The 18125-nt window shown below is 46.8% G+C and overlaps 1 long non-coding RNA gene across 1 annotated transcript; it reads left to right on the forward strand.

Annotated features, from left to right (window-relative positions):
* The first annotated feature begins 844 nt into the window (after positions 1–844).
* On the forward strand, positions 845–15133 carry LOC310707830. The gene is made up of 4 exons (XR_014526740.1): positions 845–921; positions 2310–2449; positions 3357–3433; positions 9802–15133. It is a non-coding gene; the product is annotated as an uncharacterized lncRNA (long non-coding RNA).
* Positions 15134–18125: the final 2992 nt, after the last annotated feature.

Here is an 18125-nt window from a genome sequence, read left to right on the forward strand (position 1 = left end):
GCGGAGCGGAGACGCCCCGGGGCGCTGGGACGGGACGGGCACCGACTGCGCGCCTCCTCTCGCCTAGCTGTCCTCCTCTCTGGCGCCCGGGATCCAGCTCCTCCCTCCCCTCCCTCCCTCCTTCCCCCCGGCGCCCTCGGCAGATCCTCCCGGCGGGGCCGGGGCAAGCGGCGTCCAGCTCCCCGGCAACAGGAGAAGCGAGCGCCCGCTCTCTCCCCTCCTCCTCCTCCGACTGCCTTCTCCACCTCCCCCGCCAGCTTCTGCGCACAGCCGCTTTCCTCCCGTTCACACGGGCGGGCTTCTACACCGGGTTAAGGGAGAAGGAGATTGCCTCCCCTGAGGCGAGCGAGACTCCGCGCCTGGTCCTTCCCGTCTTCTGTACCGCCCCACGCCGAGGGTGGCGCTTCACGCTGGAACTAACACTCTCTTTCCCGGGAGGGGAGGGTGGGGTTTTCTACCGTGCTGGGAAACTGAGGAATGAAAAAAAAAGTGTGTGGGGGGGGGGGTCAGTTAGACACGTGTCTCCTGAGGCGGGGAGACACGTGCGCCGGTACACAAATACGCGCGCCGGCGCCGCGAGGTCGCTTCCTCGACGCCCTCCCACAGTTTCAGAGCGAAGGCGCGCAAGGAGACCGCCCCCTCGGGGGCAGGCGAGGCGCGCACTCGCCCACCAGGCCTCGCGCGGAGATCCTGGAGCAGAGGAGCCGCGAGCAAAAGGGGAGAGTTCCAGCCGGGTACTATGCAAATCAAGCCCGTCCACCTGCGCTCGCAGAGGCCGGGGATGGGGCCCACCGTTTAGACTTCGCCGTTCCGAAGGCGCCTCCCTGCGCCCAGCGCGCGCTGCGTAGCGCCGCACGTGCGCACGCTTCGCCGACGGCCCTCGCCAGTACAATCCGCTCTAGAAGGCTTTCAGAGGAGCAGGTGGGACTCCGAGGTCTTAGAAGGAACCAGTCCTTGGGGTGGGGTTGCCACTTCCACCTCTCTTTAAAAAAAAAAAAGATGGCAGCGCTAATGTGCAATTAAGGGCTCCGTTATTATGAAAAAATAATAAGCCCAATATGTAGTGGTGGGAGAGCTTCACCAGTTGAATTCTGCCTGTTGCATCCTCTAAGAACGCAGGAGCTTGCCAGGACACGCGGTGGCAGGTTCTAAGACCAGCTAGAAAGGCTGGTGGTAGGGGATACAAGGGACACGCTGACTAAAGGAAGTTCCTCACTGAAGAGGCCCAATAGCCAGACAGCAGGCAGCTGTCAGAGGGCCAGTAGCTAAGCTAAGAGAACACTTGTCCTGGATAGATTTCAGATGTTGGATCAGAGGTATCACAGCATGGTGATGTATTTTGCGCCTGCAGTGCACTCTAGATGGATTGCAGCCTGTCCTGGTCCAATACCCATCCACTTGACTAATGAGGACCTTTATAGAGACTGCAGCATGTTTACAGCAAGGGATGGTGGACTGTACTGGCCCAGGGTTGCCACAAAAGAAAATGCATCACAGTGGTCCAGGAATAAGTTGCAGGGCATATCCCTGCAAGTTGGAAATGAGATTTATGCAAGTAACAGCTTCTTGGCTAGATTGCCATATAGCCCATCTCACTCTTGGCTTCTTGGTTGTTCCTTTCGGTAATTCTCATGTTTTTCTTAAAACAAAAAATGCTAGGAAAATTTTGGCTTTTTTAAAAAAAGAGGGCATCTTTCTGTGAAGCCTGGAAATGCAGATAACGCATCTTCTTCACTTTCCTCGACCCACACCATTAATCTTAATTAATGAGTACTGCTCATATTCTGGTCTCTGCTGTACTGCTAAAACGCCAGCCAAATTGATTCCAGCCTTAACCCAGTCTACGATACCAATGTGGAGAAACTGAACTGTTCCATGGTGGCCAACAGGTGGCGTGGGGGAGCCATACCTCTATAGAGTTTAATACCCCCCACCCTTCAGTACTTCCATGGCTGCTGTTGCTCCTTTGCCTCGCCTCCCCGATGTCAAATAATTTCCTTAATTACAATACCTGTATTCAGCATTGGCAGAGCTGGCTCAGGATGACATGGGCTGCTCCAGTCAATATGTCCTTCTCTGTTCTTGCTCATGTTCTTTGCAAGAGGAATTTGGAGTTTGAACATCTCCCCACAGAGCTGGGGCAGAGGAAGTAAACAGTTCATTCATTTTATTAAAGATTTGTGAAACACCCCCAAGCCACACCCATCTGGAGGAGCTAACATTCCACGTAATTATTGAGCACTATCGTGTGCGAAGCAAAAGGAAGCGGACGAGACTAATTAGAGTTTCCCCTTTACCCCTTTCCTGAGGTGCTTTATTTCCCAAAGAGCATAAGAAAGCTACCTACAGACCTTTGGAGACCTGGAGCTGATGGCGTGTTCTCATTGTGCCCTGTGATGGATGTGGAGATTCATTTCCCTGAAGCAAATGCCACCTGAAATTCTTCCAAGTGAGTATGGGCAGCCTGTGCTCATTAGGGAAATGGGCTGCTTGAAATATCTTTGGTCAGGGATAAGGGGTTTTCTTTTGGGGGGGGGTGCCCTCTGGCCTTGCACTCGACAGTCCAGAGGGGCACAGAGTGATAGCCCCAGCCTTGGGACTTGTGGGCTGCTGTCCATAAGCAATTCAGAAAGTGCTTTTCTCAATACCAAGCAGGAACCACAAGTGTGAGCTGGCAGAGAAAGCTGATTGACAGGGCTGATCTGCAGGGAAAGGATGCAGATTTTGGGGGGCCATTCACGAACAGCTAACTGTTGATTATTTCATTTATTATTAGAGTTTTGCTAACCTGGTTGAGGAGAGGGCTGCCACATTGATGTGCTCGAGCAAGCAGTAAACTTTATGGGACCATCTTCCTGTTCTGTTTTCTCCAAGAGACTGGGTAGAAAAGCGGCCTGGCAGCAATTTTGCTCAGCCTTTTTGCAGAGAGTGCCAGGTCCTCGGGTCTCAGTTATGTTTTTCAGGGTACTCCAGATAGCCTGTGCCTAATAGGAGTGGGGTCTCTGCAAGTTACAGGAGCCCTCAGTGACACCACAATGCAAGACTGTGTAACACAAATACAGAACGGCAAAAAGAAGGTATCGGGAACATGTGTGAATGTGCAAGAGTTGCATTAAGCCTGCTGTAGCAAGGAAGGGAGGTGCCAGAGTATGTGCATATCACAGCTCCTCGAGAAATGCCTGGATCTCAAATTATCAGCATCCTCCCCCGCTTTTTAAAAAGTAAGCTTTCTGTGAAGGGTGCTGCCTTCCCTGTGCAGAGAGAGAAGGCAAACACGGGGGGCGGGGAGGGGGAGAGGGAAAGAGAAACTGACTAGGGAAAACTTGAGAAATGTCATTGTTAATTTCATCTGATAGATGGAGTGTCACACAGAGAGCAGGTGACACCAGATTGACAGCAGTCTGTCTGGAGGGCGCACACATGGGAGACTGAGGTGAGTGCCATTTATCAAATGAACAGATCAATTGGGATTATAGTATTTATTTCCTGTGATTAATATTTGAACTCCAATTCATCTTGCTTGAGAGTTCCAGTCTCCAATGATTCACTTTAAAGAAAAAGAAAAAGCCCACACTGGAATTTCCCAAGCAATTGCAGATAGAAGAAGCAAAGGTACCAAATTGCTTCACCCCAAAAGGGGTTCATAATGGCAGAATTCAGTAACCAGTTTTGCTAGTGGAAGCCCATAGAAGGACTTCTACTAGTGTAGTGGGGCTACCTACTCCCCAAAATAGGCTCAGGGAGGTCAGGAGAACCTCCAGACTTGCACATGGGGACGAGAAGCTTGCTCCGACAGAACAATTGCCATAGCAATAGTGTGGTGGTGTGGTTAAGAGTGTTGGACCTGCAAGGTTAGGGTTCACATCCCCACTGAGCCATGAAGCTTTCTGGGTGACCTTGGGCCAGTCACTGCCTCTCAGCCTTACCTGCCTCTCAGGGTTGTTGTGAGGATGAAACCAAAAGAATGTACGCACGCCTGAGCTCCTTAGATGAAAGGAGGGATATAAACATAACGAATAACAGCTCTACATTGAATTTCTCCCAATGGCTCCTAGGGACAAAAAGAGAGGCCATTCCCTTTGTGAACTTGGAGTAATGAGAGTCACAATATGAAAAACCAAGCTTAGTTCAGATTTTAGGTAAAGGTAAAGGGACCCCTGACCATTAGGTCCAGTCGTGGCCGACTCTGGGGTTGTGGCGCTCATCTCGCTTTCATGGCCGAGGGAGCTGGCATACAGCTTCCGGGTCACGTGGCCAGCAATGACTAAGGCGCTTCTGGCGAACCAGAGCAGCTCACGGAAATGCCGTTTACCTTCCCACCAGAGCAGTACCTATTTATCTACTTGCACTTTGACGTGCTTTCGAACTTCTGATCGGCAACTCCTAGGCTCTGTGGTTTAACCCACAGCACCACCCTCTTCCCAATGTTCAGATTTTACTTCGTGCCAATTAAAATAGCCCCCATCCCTCCTCCCATGGCTTGGGGGCAAGCGACAAAGCAAAGCTCATTGACACAGAATAACACTTTCTCAAAACCAGCTGATTTCCCTATCCTTCCCTGACTTAACCCCAAGCCCCAAAGGGCAGCCCACGTAAGATGGTCTTACAAGGGCCCAGAGTCTGGAGGAAGGGCAAACTATTGCTGCTGCTTCTAGGTCCTTTATGCTCCTAGAGGTGTCTCTCCCCATGAGAGTTTTACTGGCCTTGGCAAGTGCTCTCTGTCCTACTCCTCCCCATTCCCTTTCCCTGGAACTTTCTTGCATATAGAGTCTCCGGAGAAAACACTATCTTGGCACCTTTCTCACCATGTTCAAGGCAAAGGAGAAATATGCCTAGTATTCTCACACCCCTAGGACCAATCAAAAGAAGACCACTGGCTATTCCACATTTTCTTGTTCAAAAAGCCTGGGTGGCATAGGCTACCTTGACTCCAGGTTGTCCTCTGATGAGCAGCAACACCTCCTCCAGCCCCCTACATTGCGGAGCAGGTGGTACCCACACACAGACCCAGGAGCCAGGAAGGAGATCACCTCTTGCTCCTGTGGCTCCCAGCGCCCTTCTCCTGCTTTCCTTCCCCCTCTTCTTGAGCTCTTGCCTTGATAGAAAATCTCTTTCTAATCATTTCTCCTGCTTGCATGCGGCCCTCCCTCCCTCTCCTCCACCCCCATTCACTCCGATGGTGAGTGGGAGGGTTATTAATTTGAGGTTTTCCTTGCTTGTGCTCTAAATACCGAATACAGCGTTCAGCATTCCCACAGCAAATGAGACACACATTTCGCTTAGGAGGCAGTGGGAGAAAATGATGCAGCTCCTTCCACAAATTAATTGCTGAAGAGAAAGAAAGAGAGAGAGAAATGGGGAGGCAATCTGACTCTGATTCAACTTGTTTGCAAAGTTGAAGCAAGAGGGGGACAAGAAAAAGCTCTTGCCTGTGCCCACAGGGGGAATCAGGGATGTGGTAGGAGTGGGTCAGTTTGAACCAAGGACTTCAGCGGAGTTATTTGGAAGGCACCACAAGACCAGAGGGCGAGGGCATAAATGTCAGAATAGAGTGGTCGTCACTGACATGGTGAGAACTCCGAAGGTATTGTAAGAAGATATATATAGGCTCAGAGGGTGTCCATAATAGTTCCGCAACAGGGCTGCACACTAGGGACAAAGCAGCTGCCCTTCTCTTGGAGAACCTTGCAGCCAAGAAGAAGGGAAACTGATCAATAAGCCATTGAGCTAATCCCACTGGCACAAGAAAGGGAACACTCACAGTAAGACAGATTCCTTTGCCCTGAAGTACGAGGGCAAATCAAGAGAGGCTGTGGTTCCTGTCCCCTTGGTGCAAGTTGCCGTGTGCAAAAAGGGCAAAAGCTAGGCTTGCCATATATCAAAAACTAAAAACCAGGATATCCTGAATGTTGTTGAGCTGGTTTATTTTTAAATAAAACCACTGAACTTGTTAGGATTTTTTTTACACAAACCTCAAGGTTGTTTAGCCTTTTTTTTTCTTTTACAAAAACGCCCTCCCCCCCCCCAATTTTTTTTTTCAATTGACTTGCCTAAGATCCAGGACAAAGTGCTGCCTTTGGGAAATCCCCACCCCACCCCCAATGTCAATTCTGCCTTTGAAATCCCAGTAATGTCCAGGGAAACCCAGACGTATTGGAGCTCGACAAAAGCTTCCATTTTATTTGGAAGGCAGAAGGCTGCCTTTTCTCTTCTAGGGATGCTGCTAGCCCTGCCAGTTTCCCCCTGCAGCAAAGAGCACATGCTGAGCCCACACCTTTAGGAGATCTGTCAGAGGCAGTAAAGATTCATTAGGATCATAGAGCCCAAACCAAATCCAATTTGGTTTATTTAAAAAATGTATGGAGTTGGTAAGGATGAAGGAATCAATACTGGTTTGAAATAATATAAAAACAAAATTCTAACCTGTGGCTAAATGCACTTTCAATATATATTTCACTTTTTACTTTAAAGGCTTGCATTTTAGCAGTGTTCCATGGTTCAAGGGTACAATAGCTTTCTAAACAAGCATTTTGGTTTCCCTACGAATGTCCAGGTCCTCAAACCCTCTGCACTTCAACAGGGAGAAAGCCGCACTCGCAGAGCTCAGGCGATGCTGGATTTCTGCATCAATGTCAGCCCTTGTAGAAAGATACCTGCCCAGGCAGATTCAAGTGATTCAAGGGCAAGGATATACTGTAACTAAAGGTAAAGGTAAAGGTAAAGGGACCCCTGACCATCAGGTCCAGTCGTGGCTGACTCTGGGGTTGCGGTGCTCATCTCGCTTTATTGGCCGAGGGAGCCGGCGTTTGTCCACAGACAGCTTCCAGGTCATGTGGCCAGCATGACTAAGCCACTTCTGGCGAACCAGAGCAGCGCACGGAAATGCTGTTTACCTTCCCGCTGGAGTGGTACCTATTTATCTACTTGCACTTTGACGTGCTTTCGAACTGCTAGGTTGGCAGGAGCAGGGACCGAGCAACGGGAGCTCACCCCGTCGCAGGGATTCGAACCGCCGATCTTCTGATCAGCAAGTCCTAGGCTCTGTGGTTTAACCCACAGCGCCACCCACGTCCCTTATACTGTAACTATACCTCACCAAATTCCCAAACTCTAGCTGTTTTTCTCTTTTTATATAGTACAGTACAGTACTCCTATCTCCAGAATGACATTCTCTCTCTATCCCACCACAATATTTTTTTAAAAAATGCCAAAATGTACACTTTATCTAGCCTGGCTTTTTAGCTGTTACAAAGAGGAACAATTTCCTTTGATAGTCTATCAAATAGCCGATGGTATTTCTCTTGAAAGGTGTCAAACAAAGAGGAAATCTCTGCCAGAGTCCAATCCACAGCCCATCTTTCAGCTAATGTGAATAGAAAAGTGTGGTGAGGGGGCCAACTACCAATTACCAGCACACCAAGATCTCTAATGTGCAGATGGTACAGTGGGGTACATAGTGCAAAGAGAAATCCTGTTTTCTACTCAGTCCATAGAGAGTTCCAAATATATATATATATATGTGTGCCAGTTACTTTTAAGAACATAAGGAGAGCCTGCTGGATCAGACCAGGGGCCCCTCTAGTTCAGCATCCTGCTCTGGTCATGGCCAAAAATGTTGAAATTTATCTTCCCTCCCTCTTTTGATTTGTTCATGAGTTGTAAGATCGAAGTGGTTTCCCACTTTTCTGCAGAGCTTTTTTTAAAAGAGTGAACTACATTGCTTTACTTAGTTTGAATTTCTAATATGCTGCCGTGGCCCCTTAGGGGTTACAGTGCTGGAAGTTAAGCTCCTGCCTGTCTAATATTAGACTTGTAGGTGCATTTTACTTTTGTGTATTGTGCAGCTTGTTTCATTTTCTCTTATGCTTCCCACCTTCTCTTTAATAAACTTGGAACTCGTTCTAGTTAGACACAGAGCATTACATAATGAAGGCAGATTCACAGGCATTGAAGACAGCTTCCAGATTTTAAACCTTTGTGACACCTGGCTGAAATTAAACTCTGCCTATATTCAGGGGACTGGTGCTGAGTCCTGGCACTGAACTAAAAACCACAGGTTCTTGTTCCCAGTGAGAGCTTTCCTGTCATTGCAGATAGCAGGTGTGGAATCATTCCATTCAGATTGGGTCCAGGGTGGGGGCAAAAGCCTGAAGCCTCCCTCCTCCACAGCAGCTATTTTTATTTTTTTAAAAGCCCATGGCAAAATAATGTCACATCAAGTTTGGCTCTCAGCCTTAATCCCCCACTGCAATATGAGGATAAAACCACTCACTTTTGGGATTTTTTCTTCTTCTAAAAGGTCTACATATATGTGAAACGCTTTGCAGACAGTGAAATGTTCTGCCAATGCTACTGTTGTTATTATTGACCCAAGTTGTTTCAATACAATCATAGAATTTCATCCTCTCCAATAGTTCAACCTATCAATGCAACCCACACTGGTCACAGAGGACAGAACTGTGCCTTATAAACAACCTGTGTTGATCCCGGAGTCCATAAGAACATGAGTAGCCTTGTTGGATCAACCCAAAAGTTTATTTAGTCCAGTGTGCTGTTTTCACACAGCAGTCAACCAGATGTCCACAAGCAGGACACAAGAGCAATAGCCCACTCTGTCTCCCTGTTGCCTCTCTTCCTGGAAGTATTAGACAACCATTGTGACTCTCAGCATTGATAGCCTTGCCCACCATGAATTTATCTAATCCCATGTTAAAGCTATACAAATTGGTGGCTGTAACCAGAGTCTTGTAGTCCTCTTGTCTGTCTTGAATGGTCTACCATTAGGTGACTCTGGGGCTCTAGTATTATGAAAGAGGGAGGAAAAACTGCTCTCTAGCCACTTGCTGGATGGGATATTATAGTCCCATTCTGTTCAGCCCTCAAAAGCTGGGGGAAATCTTGGGATTGAGCAGCTGGCTGTTGGCCTGGGGCTCTGTGGGAGGGGTCGATTTATGAACTGTGATGGGAAGAGTTGACTGCCATCTTCTGTTGTCTTCCATCCTTTGGTTGGTTGGTTTTTGTTTGTTTGTAAGCAGAGTGTAAAACCTGAGCCCAGGAAAAAGGAATGGAGTGTGTATACTGCAGTCAGCTAGGTGGTCACAGCCAGAGTCAAATAAGGGCAAATTAAAAACAAATGTAAGAAACAATGAATAACATAAGTGGTTCCAGATGGATATCGCCTCCCAGGGTCTGCCAACAGGACACATGATGTCAGGTTAAACAATCAGTGCCAAAAACTCTTCTGGCCAAGGTTATTTTTCTCAATTGCTGTCAAATAAGAGTTAATCAAAGCTTTTTGGGTAATTGCTCCCTGGCTCAGGGAGATGCCAGGCAAGCTCTACATAGGTAACTATAGGTATACCTCATAGAACTTCCCAGAAAGCAGCTCTGTGAGCAGGAGGAGGGCAAAAAGTGTTCTGGCACCCTATAGACTAGAACCATATTGATTTAATGGGGCATGAGGCGTACAGGCAAGTCTGCAGCAGATATGAGATGGGCAGTATACATGTGAGATGAGAACAGTAAATTATAGAGTGCAGAAGTAAAACAAAAACAGCACAATTTGATTACTAGATACAACACTCAACTTTCTGTGGCATGAGCAACTCTCATGGATGCAGCCTCTTCATCTCCTAAGGTGCCAGCATGGCTTTGGGGAAGAATCATGGGTGCTAAGGTGGAAACAGGAGCTCAGTGCTTCTCAAGAGCTGCTTCTCAGATGTTCTCTCTGAACCAGTTGTGGGACCTCAGGAATCAGACTTTGTGCTCTTCGGTGAATCAAGGATGTAGTTAAAACCAGAGTTGAGTGCCTCTTGAAAGGAAATACCTTAGAGAGAGACTGTCTGGGAGCTCCTTCTCAGAGGCTACAAACATCTGCAAAAGCCACCACAGATCAAGCACCTGACATCATCTAAAAACTTAATACTTTTCAATAGAGTAGGTTCATATATTTAGAACTGGAATCCTGTGACAGTGACAGGCTGCACCATTTCATACTGCGGGTGTGGGGGGTGGGTGGGTGCAATTTCAGGTCTCCCCTAGGCAAAATCCCACACTCCTCCATATAAACAGTAAAGACATATAGACAAACACATACAGACATATAACATGGAAGGAATAAAGCTTTTGGTGCAGCCTGCTTCATACTTTGCTATTTGCAGGGATTTATTTCTTTTGAACATCAAAGTGGTTTCCTTCCTCAGCCCTAGTTGGAAGTGGTAAAATCCATTATGTAACCTCAGAACTCAAGCAGCTCACTCTGCTGCATGCATAGACAAGACTTGTCAGTTGCATGTCATCAAGTGATGTTCATGCATGTGTGAACTGCCCCCCCCCCAGTGGGAATAATTCATTCTTCCTGGCACCAAAAAAAAAAGCACATACCCATTTGGGTACACCTTCCATTTGGTTTGTTGGAGATGGTAGTTTTTACTTGTTCTGGTTGTTAATTGCTCTGTGCGCAAAACCAACTCTTTCTCTCTGCATTTCTTTCAGTTTGTTACAAGATCAGTAGAAGGGAGTGTACCATGCATACATTTGAATTTAAGAAATAAAGACCATTTTTTAAGATGACAGAATCATTCCTGTTTAGTGACTTCTTTGCAGGACGTAAAGCTGCTTTGAGTCATACCTGCATTGTCTGAAATAGCTTTCACCTCAATGCTAAACCTCCAGTGGCTACTTGATTTACTCTGGCCTGGAGCATTTCACAAAGGCTTAGACACAAAAAGAATGGACTCCAACAGCCTTGGTGTATTAGCAAACATAGCCAAAATAGATACAGCATGCAGTTATATACATCTTCCATCACTTGTTGCTGTTGTTTGGCTGCATTAAAACAAAAGCAGCTGTGAAAGAGTGCTTATTCAAATGCTGGTACAGATCAGATAACAAATCCATCACATACACCTCAATAATAGACCAGCATATCTTGCAAGAGCATTATGTTCAAAGCTTGCAGCTGGAAGGCTGAATCAACCTGAGCTCGAAAGCAATTGGGTTGCTTGTTGTGCACTTAGAAGGCCTTTACAATCACCTGGACATAAAAGCAGGCTATGGGGGATGGCAGCAGGAGATACAGTCTCGCTGCAGTGTTTGAGGCTAGTGGGAAACTTATGAGACCATATTCATAGTAACCCTTCAGGACCAAAACGCTGGGACTTTGTAAATCAAGAGGGTAAATGAAGAACATTAATATCAAGTCCTTTCAGTCCTGCTAGGAGGAAAGCATGGTGTGTATCTGTGTTAGAAAGAGAGCACAATGCCCTCACCATTGCATCACAGCACCTCACCTCCCAGCTACAATGGCAGGCTGGTCTTAGTGATCTATCTCAGGGATGCAATTTAACAGCTCATTAAGTAAAGACAGAGCATTGATCACCATTATTAAGCACACCTTTAGCTAATTGCAGATTTCCATTCTTATGGCTTAACTATGTGGGAAAAGTCAAGCACAGGATATTAAATCACCATGATCTAAATCCTGGACAGTTGATGTTCCATTTTGATTTTACCATAATTAATTTTTCCTCTTTTTGAAGTGGGGAATAGTGTTGTGTTTTATATTGTAAACAGCCCTGTGATCCTCGGATAAAGGGCAGTATAGATATTTAATAAACAACAATAATATCTGGTTTGATTTTAACCTAAAGCCTTGCTACCTATGAGCAAGATTGGCATCCCATTCTGCAGGGAAGGCCACAGCCACCTCCGCAATTCAGGAAGCATTTCAAGAAGGGAGGTTCATTTCCTGTCCTCTGCTTCTATATTACTTGGTATAATAATCTTTAAGGCTGGATAGGTGAGTTTTAAAAACTCTGCTAAGTATGAATGGCAGTGTATAGATTACTTGTCAGTTTCATGGACAGGAACTCCATGTTTGCTGGCAAATATTGCAGCCTATCGGGGATTTAAAATGTGGCAAGATGGTGATAGCAAATGTTTTGAGTTTCCAAATCAGCAAGGGAGCTGGGTAGTATAGGGCTGTTCTTGTGTAACTTTGGCATGTTGGAGATCTGGGATTAGGATTACAGTATGTGTTAAGGAGAAGGAGAAAACTAAATAAGCACCCTCATGTGGCTACTCTGGACAGGGTTTTAGTCCTTTCCCTTATGTAAATCCCTCCCCCCCCCCCCCCATTGTTATTATCTCCATGAGTAGTGAGGCATTGGGGCGGGGGAAGGAAAAGGTGCAGATGGTGTTCCTGACTTTAAAAAATAGTTTGGGGCAGGGTGTGGGGGAAATTACATCAGGAGATGGATGTTTGGAGCAAAAGGTTAAACAATCCAGAGTGTGTGGGGACCCAGACACACTCAATTTTCAAAGCAGCTAATAAAAATGTTACCCAGACCTTGGGAGATCCTAAACATGGACCAGATAGGAATGTCAAGTGTAAAAGGCAAAACCTTCCATTTCAGATTATCATTATTTCTAGAGGCGTTTGCACCGCGTCTCCACTCACTTTTGAAAGGGAAAGAGGGAAATGGAGACTGTGTGTTTCATCCTCACAAACATGCTCTTCCCTCCACTAGCAGCAGGTGTATGGAAGTATCTAGGGACAGTTCTTCTTGGAGGCGGGAGTGGGGGGCGGGCGGGGAGAGAAAGCCAGTCTGGGAATGCTGGCATTGAAGAGGACAGTGCTCACCAGCCTCAGCTGGTGCTTGTCACCAGAGCGTTTGCTCCCCGGAGCGCAGCTTAAACCTAACAGCTTGGAGGTCCCAAGCCCCTTCCAGCACAGCAAGAGCCTCAAAGCCAATGCGCTTGTAAGCTGATGCAGCAGAAATTAAATGAGCAAATGTGGCTGGGGCCTTCCCCAGCCTGCAGTTCATTACACACTCACAGCCCTGAGGCCCAGCGTGAGGGAAGCGTGAGTGGAGGGGGCCATGCCGAAGTCAGACAGCTTGGCTAATTAACCACTAATTACCTAGGAGAGTAAGGAGGCTCTGCGCAACAGAAGAGAGTGAGGGGGGAAATGTCTGAGGAGACGGGGAGCCATTGCACTTTCCCAGCAGGGGCTGCTGGAAGACCAGGGATGAGAGGTTAAGCAAAAGGCAAAGGGTGGTGAAGTGACGGCACCTAGGGGGGTGCAGTTCATGGGGCAGCGGAAGAGCTGTGGCCAGAGGAAGCGCTCCTTTGCTCAGCTTCCAAGGCCCTGATTTCTTCCCAGATCTGTGCCCAGCTCATTTAATCTAGTCAATTGGATTCACTTCCCATCCGCTTAATTCAATTAGTCCGAGAGGGGCAAAGGAGAAGGAGCCTGAACCAGGCTGCACTTCATCAGCAACTAGGTAGATCAGAAAGGAAGGGAAGCGTTTAAGGGAAATGAATCAAAGGCCTGAGGTGGCACAACTCTGCCCAGAATGATTAGCAAGGTAGGGTGGGAAATGCATTTGTCTTTGTCTCTGGAATGGCCTGGGCCTGAATTATTCTCCAAGACTGAGAGGCCAGTGTAAACCATTTGAGACAGGGCACATTTTTATCAACAAAACAGAGCGCCTGAATTAATTCTCTAGTCTAAAGCAATGATTTCCCCAATGTTGCATATGCATGCTCTGCAAAAAGGGGTGTGTGTGCAAAAGAATCCCCACAACACCACTGTGTACATTTACTAGGGAGTAAGTCCCACTGAACTGAGCGGGGCCAACGTGTGTAAATATGCATAGATGTGGAATGCATATCAACAGAAGCAACAGGAATCATCTTCTGTATGGAGACAAGTCAAATGAGCCCCTCCCCCCAAAATGCTGTGCCGCTTCCCAGCCCCACAAAAGGTGTATCAATGCAGCTTGCTAACCAGAAGTGTGAAAAATGCTTTGCTGGAAGCTAATAGTTCAACAAGAGCCAAAGGCTGGGGCTGCAGGGAGAGGGAACATGGCTTTACATTGTTTCCATGTTGTGCAGTGCAATCTTGCACACCCCCTTTGAGGAACTGGCCACCTGTGAATCAGGGACACAGAGAGTTCTGAGCTAAGGCTGGCAGCCTTATTTTATGCCAACACGGTGAAATGTGTTATGCCACATGGCAGCTTGCAGCTAGACAACAGGGTGCTTCAAGGCAGGAAATGTGAATACAAAACTGCAAAAGTGCCAGGCTGACCCCAGATGGATTCCCATGCTTGAGGCCCATCATCCATCATGATCCTTATGCACCAAGTGCTGCTTCATGTGTGGGTGTGTTTTCCTGCAGACAAGGTAGGGCAGCAAGTCACTGTGTTGAAGGGTATCATGTTATCCATGCTTTCACGCCATATGGTTCAGCTGTACCACTTGGCCGACCTCAAGTGCTACAGCTGACTCCAAAACCAGCAAATATGACAGAGGCAAAGCAAGCACGCCATAAACAAAAACAGATAAGGTCTAAGAGTGGCTGGTGAAACCCAGCCAGATGGTGGTGGTGGTGATGATGATGATGATGATGATGATGATGAGAGACCACCAGAAGACAATGCTCAGACTCCCCATCCACTTTGAAAAACGGAACAGGTCCCATGTGCTTTTGGCACACCTCAACAACACAAAAGCAAATCCTTAGACGCAAACACTGTTGAAACCGAGTTGGCTCACAGTACCCTAGGACAAAGTGCTCTGTTCCTTTGATGCAGGCGAGACACTCTGCTTAGATCAAAGGGCTAACATTTTTCTGCAGGGCATAGAAATTTCATATATAATTATTTGTCATGCTGTACAACTGGAATCAGATGGGCCTTCAATAGTTTACATGGGACATTCCTTCCTTTCATGTCACATGACTTGCTTGATCATGGCAGGTTTAAGATCTTGCCCTGCTGCCAGTCTAAATATTTGCTAGGCATCTACACTCCATTCTAGATATAGGATTCAAGAGCCAGCAATTGACTCTTTCGCATAGAATTGCTTTGGCTGTTGAATTCAAAAGCCATTGGACTCAACAAAATAGTCCTCAGTATCGATCATGTTCTCTCCCCCATGCACAGGTATAAACTTCCCACAGCCTCCTCGTCCGTAAAGAAGGAAGTCTGGCTCTGGCCTTGATGCAAAATTCACCCTAAAAAGCATCTACTTGAGAAGGAACTTGTAAGGCAAGGATGGAGAACCTGTGGTCTTCCAGGCGTTGTTGGACTCCAACTCCCATCATCACCAGCCAGCATGACCAGTGCTCAAGGATGTCAGGTTGTACAGTGGTGCCCCCAAGACAAATGCCTCGCAAGACGGAAAACTTGGAGGTGCTTCGCAAAACGAATTTCCTATGGGCTTGCTTCGCTTTTTCCTCCCCCCCCTTTTTCTAAGCCGCTAAGCCGCTTATCAGCTGATCCTATCAGCAGATAAGCCGCTAATAGCGCTAATCCGCTAATCCGTCAATGGGCTTGCTTCCCAAGACGAAAAAACCGCTAGACGAAGAGAATCACAGAACGGATTCTTTTCGTCTTGCGAGGCACCACTGTAATCCAACAATATCTGGAGGGCCACAGGTTCCCTATCCTATATTGAGGATTAGCCATTGAACATGAGCATTGCTGGTGACCTCTACCCTATCTATTCTCATTTCCCTGAACAAGTACACAATGCATATTAAATATGTAACCCAGGTCAGCTGCCAGGGCCCACTGATCACTAGAACTACCCAAGCCAGATGAATCGTGGCAATTGCTCTTATTCCTTGCTGCTAGCAGTAGCCAATCCCTCATCAGTCATGGAGTGGTACAATCTGAAGTGGTGCAGCCTTGCTCCAATCACAGACATGCCACCTCAACATTTGTGTATGAGGACTTGGGACAGGAGCACTGGGGAGAAACAGCTCCAGTGACAGAGAAACAAGGTAATGGCTGTCACCAGGGATTATACCCTTCTAATACTGAACTCAAAGCCATCTGGGCAGAAGACCCTGACAACTAGGCAAGATTGGTGATGGTTTTCCTAAGGTACTCATTTGTGGAATGCGTTTGATATGGACCAGCAGGCTTTCCCGTATAGCCGTGGTGTGGTAATAAGCTTCTCGCAAGATAGTAAGCAACCATTTGGGATAGCTTATAAACTGCCCAACCAGAGCCAGAACGCTTGGAACTGCTATTGTGCTGTAGCACAGTGCGTGCGCACACACATTTTACAGCAAGACATGCTACTGTAGGAGAGCCCTTTCCAGTGTGAATGTGCCACATTAGTGCCCTGTGGTGACTTATGGGGTGTGAAATGGCTGTAATGAGGACAGAATGCCAGGCAAGCTTCCGTCAGAGCATATGAAGTCTGGATAGTGTGCCTTGGGAGAAGGCTATTGAACAGTTACCCACACTCACAAGCTGCCATAAAGGAAATGTTAATTGAGGCGATAAAAGGCAGCTAGGGAGAAGGCAGATTCGAGTTGATAGCAGCTGGCTGCAATAAATGGGAAAGGGACCTGCTCTCTTCGGGTTGGGAGAGAATGCTTCTTTCCTAAGTAGTTTGCAGGATGGGAGTTGCAGATCCATTGCTTGGCAGAAACCATGCAGCTGAAGGCAGGATAATGTTGGGAATTCCTTGCAAAAATAATCAGATAGCTGATTTTTGGCACAAGGATCATATACCCCTTCTTCCACTAAACTTGAGGTATTCCCCACTGACTTTAATTCTCAGGGATTCTGGGGTCAGGCAGTGTTTATTGTTGGGCTTATCCAGGGGGAGAAGGAGCTTCCCTCTAGCTCCTATACTAAGCCCATATAGCCTGGAAGAAAGCTCTTTAGTCCTAACAAGTTAAAACTATATATATAAAAAACAGAAGACTATTATGCCCAAGTGCACTAAGATGCACACGAATGTAAAACAAACATTATGAGATCCTGCTGGACTCAGAATATCTAAGCTGGAAGCTCGTAAATTCAGACATCCAAAAAGAACAAGCCAGGTATCACTGGTTCATACTTCGGCCTGTGACCAGCAGGTTCTCTTTCTCTTGCTTCTTTTTAACATGGGTGGGAGAAATGACCAACCCTACAACCCCTGGGAATAACCTTCCTCCTGTTGCATGCAGGAATAGCAGCTAAGGTTGAGGACTTCTTCTTTTTCTAGCTATTTGTGCTGCGCCTTTACTTATTTTTAAACCAAGTACTGTCTGCACCAGTTTAGTTCTCGGATTCACACTTCACCCATCATCCCTATCTCTGCTTTGAGGAACTTGAGTGGGAATTCTTTCCTGGCTCCTAAATCCAGGATGCTTCATCACACACAAAAATACTCAGACTAAGGAAGAAAGTCTGTGGTTGTCTGCATCTGACTGGGAACAGACACCAAAATGGCGATACACAAATATCCCTCATTAACTAACTCTGTAGGTATGTTTGCACTGCAGTCTCAAGCCAGAAGGCAAGAGGAGCCCTGAAAACAACTGTGTGGAATCTGGACCAATTACTCTTGTGAGACAATCATCCCCTACTGGTTGACAGACTATAAGATCCACATTTGCCTAAAGTCCTCTTCAGTGACCTAAATCAGGATGTTAACATCAATAACCCAATTTCATCATGAATTCAGCATTTCTCATCACTGCAACAGAGGAAGAGAGCTCTCTAGATGCAGTTAGTCCATGAGGCAGGTTAAGACAGGCTTGAGCATCCCTTTATTCTTTGTCCGCCCCATGGACAAGACCAGAATAATATAATCTGGGTTGGGAAAGACTCAATTCTTGCTAGACAAAGTGTGCCATAACCTTTATAAAAACATTCACAAACTCCCTCAGGGCTGCAAAGAGAGAACTGGAAGCCTTCTGTATTGGAAACATTTATAGAGTCTGCTTCTGAATGATCAACAGATGCCCACAGAGATTCAATTCCTGCCAGGATGAAAAATTGGCAAATATTAAGTTCTCATGCAGTGATTGAGCCGTTTCAGATTTAAATGGGTGAAAGTTGCCATTGTTAGGTGTTCTATTAATGGACCATATAGTGCCTCTGGGCCACTTCGCCTTGCAGTCCAGGGGCTGTCAGAACACTAAAACGATTGCTGGTGCTAGGGACAGAAATTTATTTCAGGGATGTGCAGCAAAATCTGCCTTCTGGTCATTCAGCAGCTGCAAGGCTGCTTGGAGGTAGTTTTCTGTACCGGTTGGCCAGACATGGTCTGAGGTTCTATGAAAAGTGCTGAAATGTCTTATTTTGCATGGACTTTCCTTTTTGTACTGT

The sequence above is a fragment of the Podarcis liolepis genome (assembly GCF_965112155.1).
Source record: "Podarcis liolepis genome assembly, chromosome: 5".
NCBI lineage: Eukaryota > Metazoa > Chordata > Lepidosauria > Squamata > Lacertidae > Podarcis > Podarcis liolepis.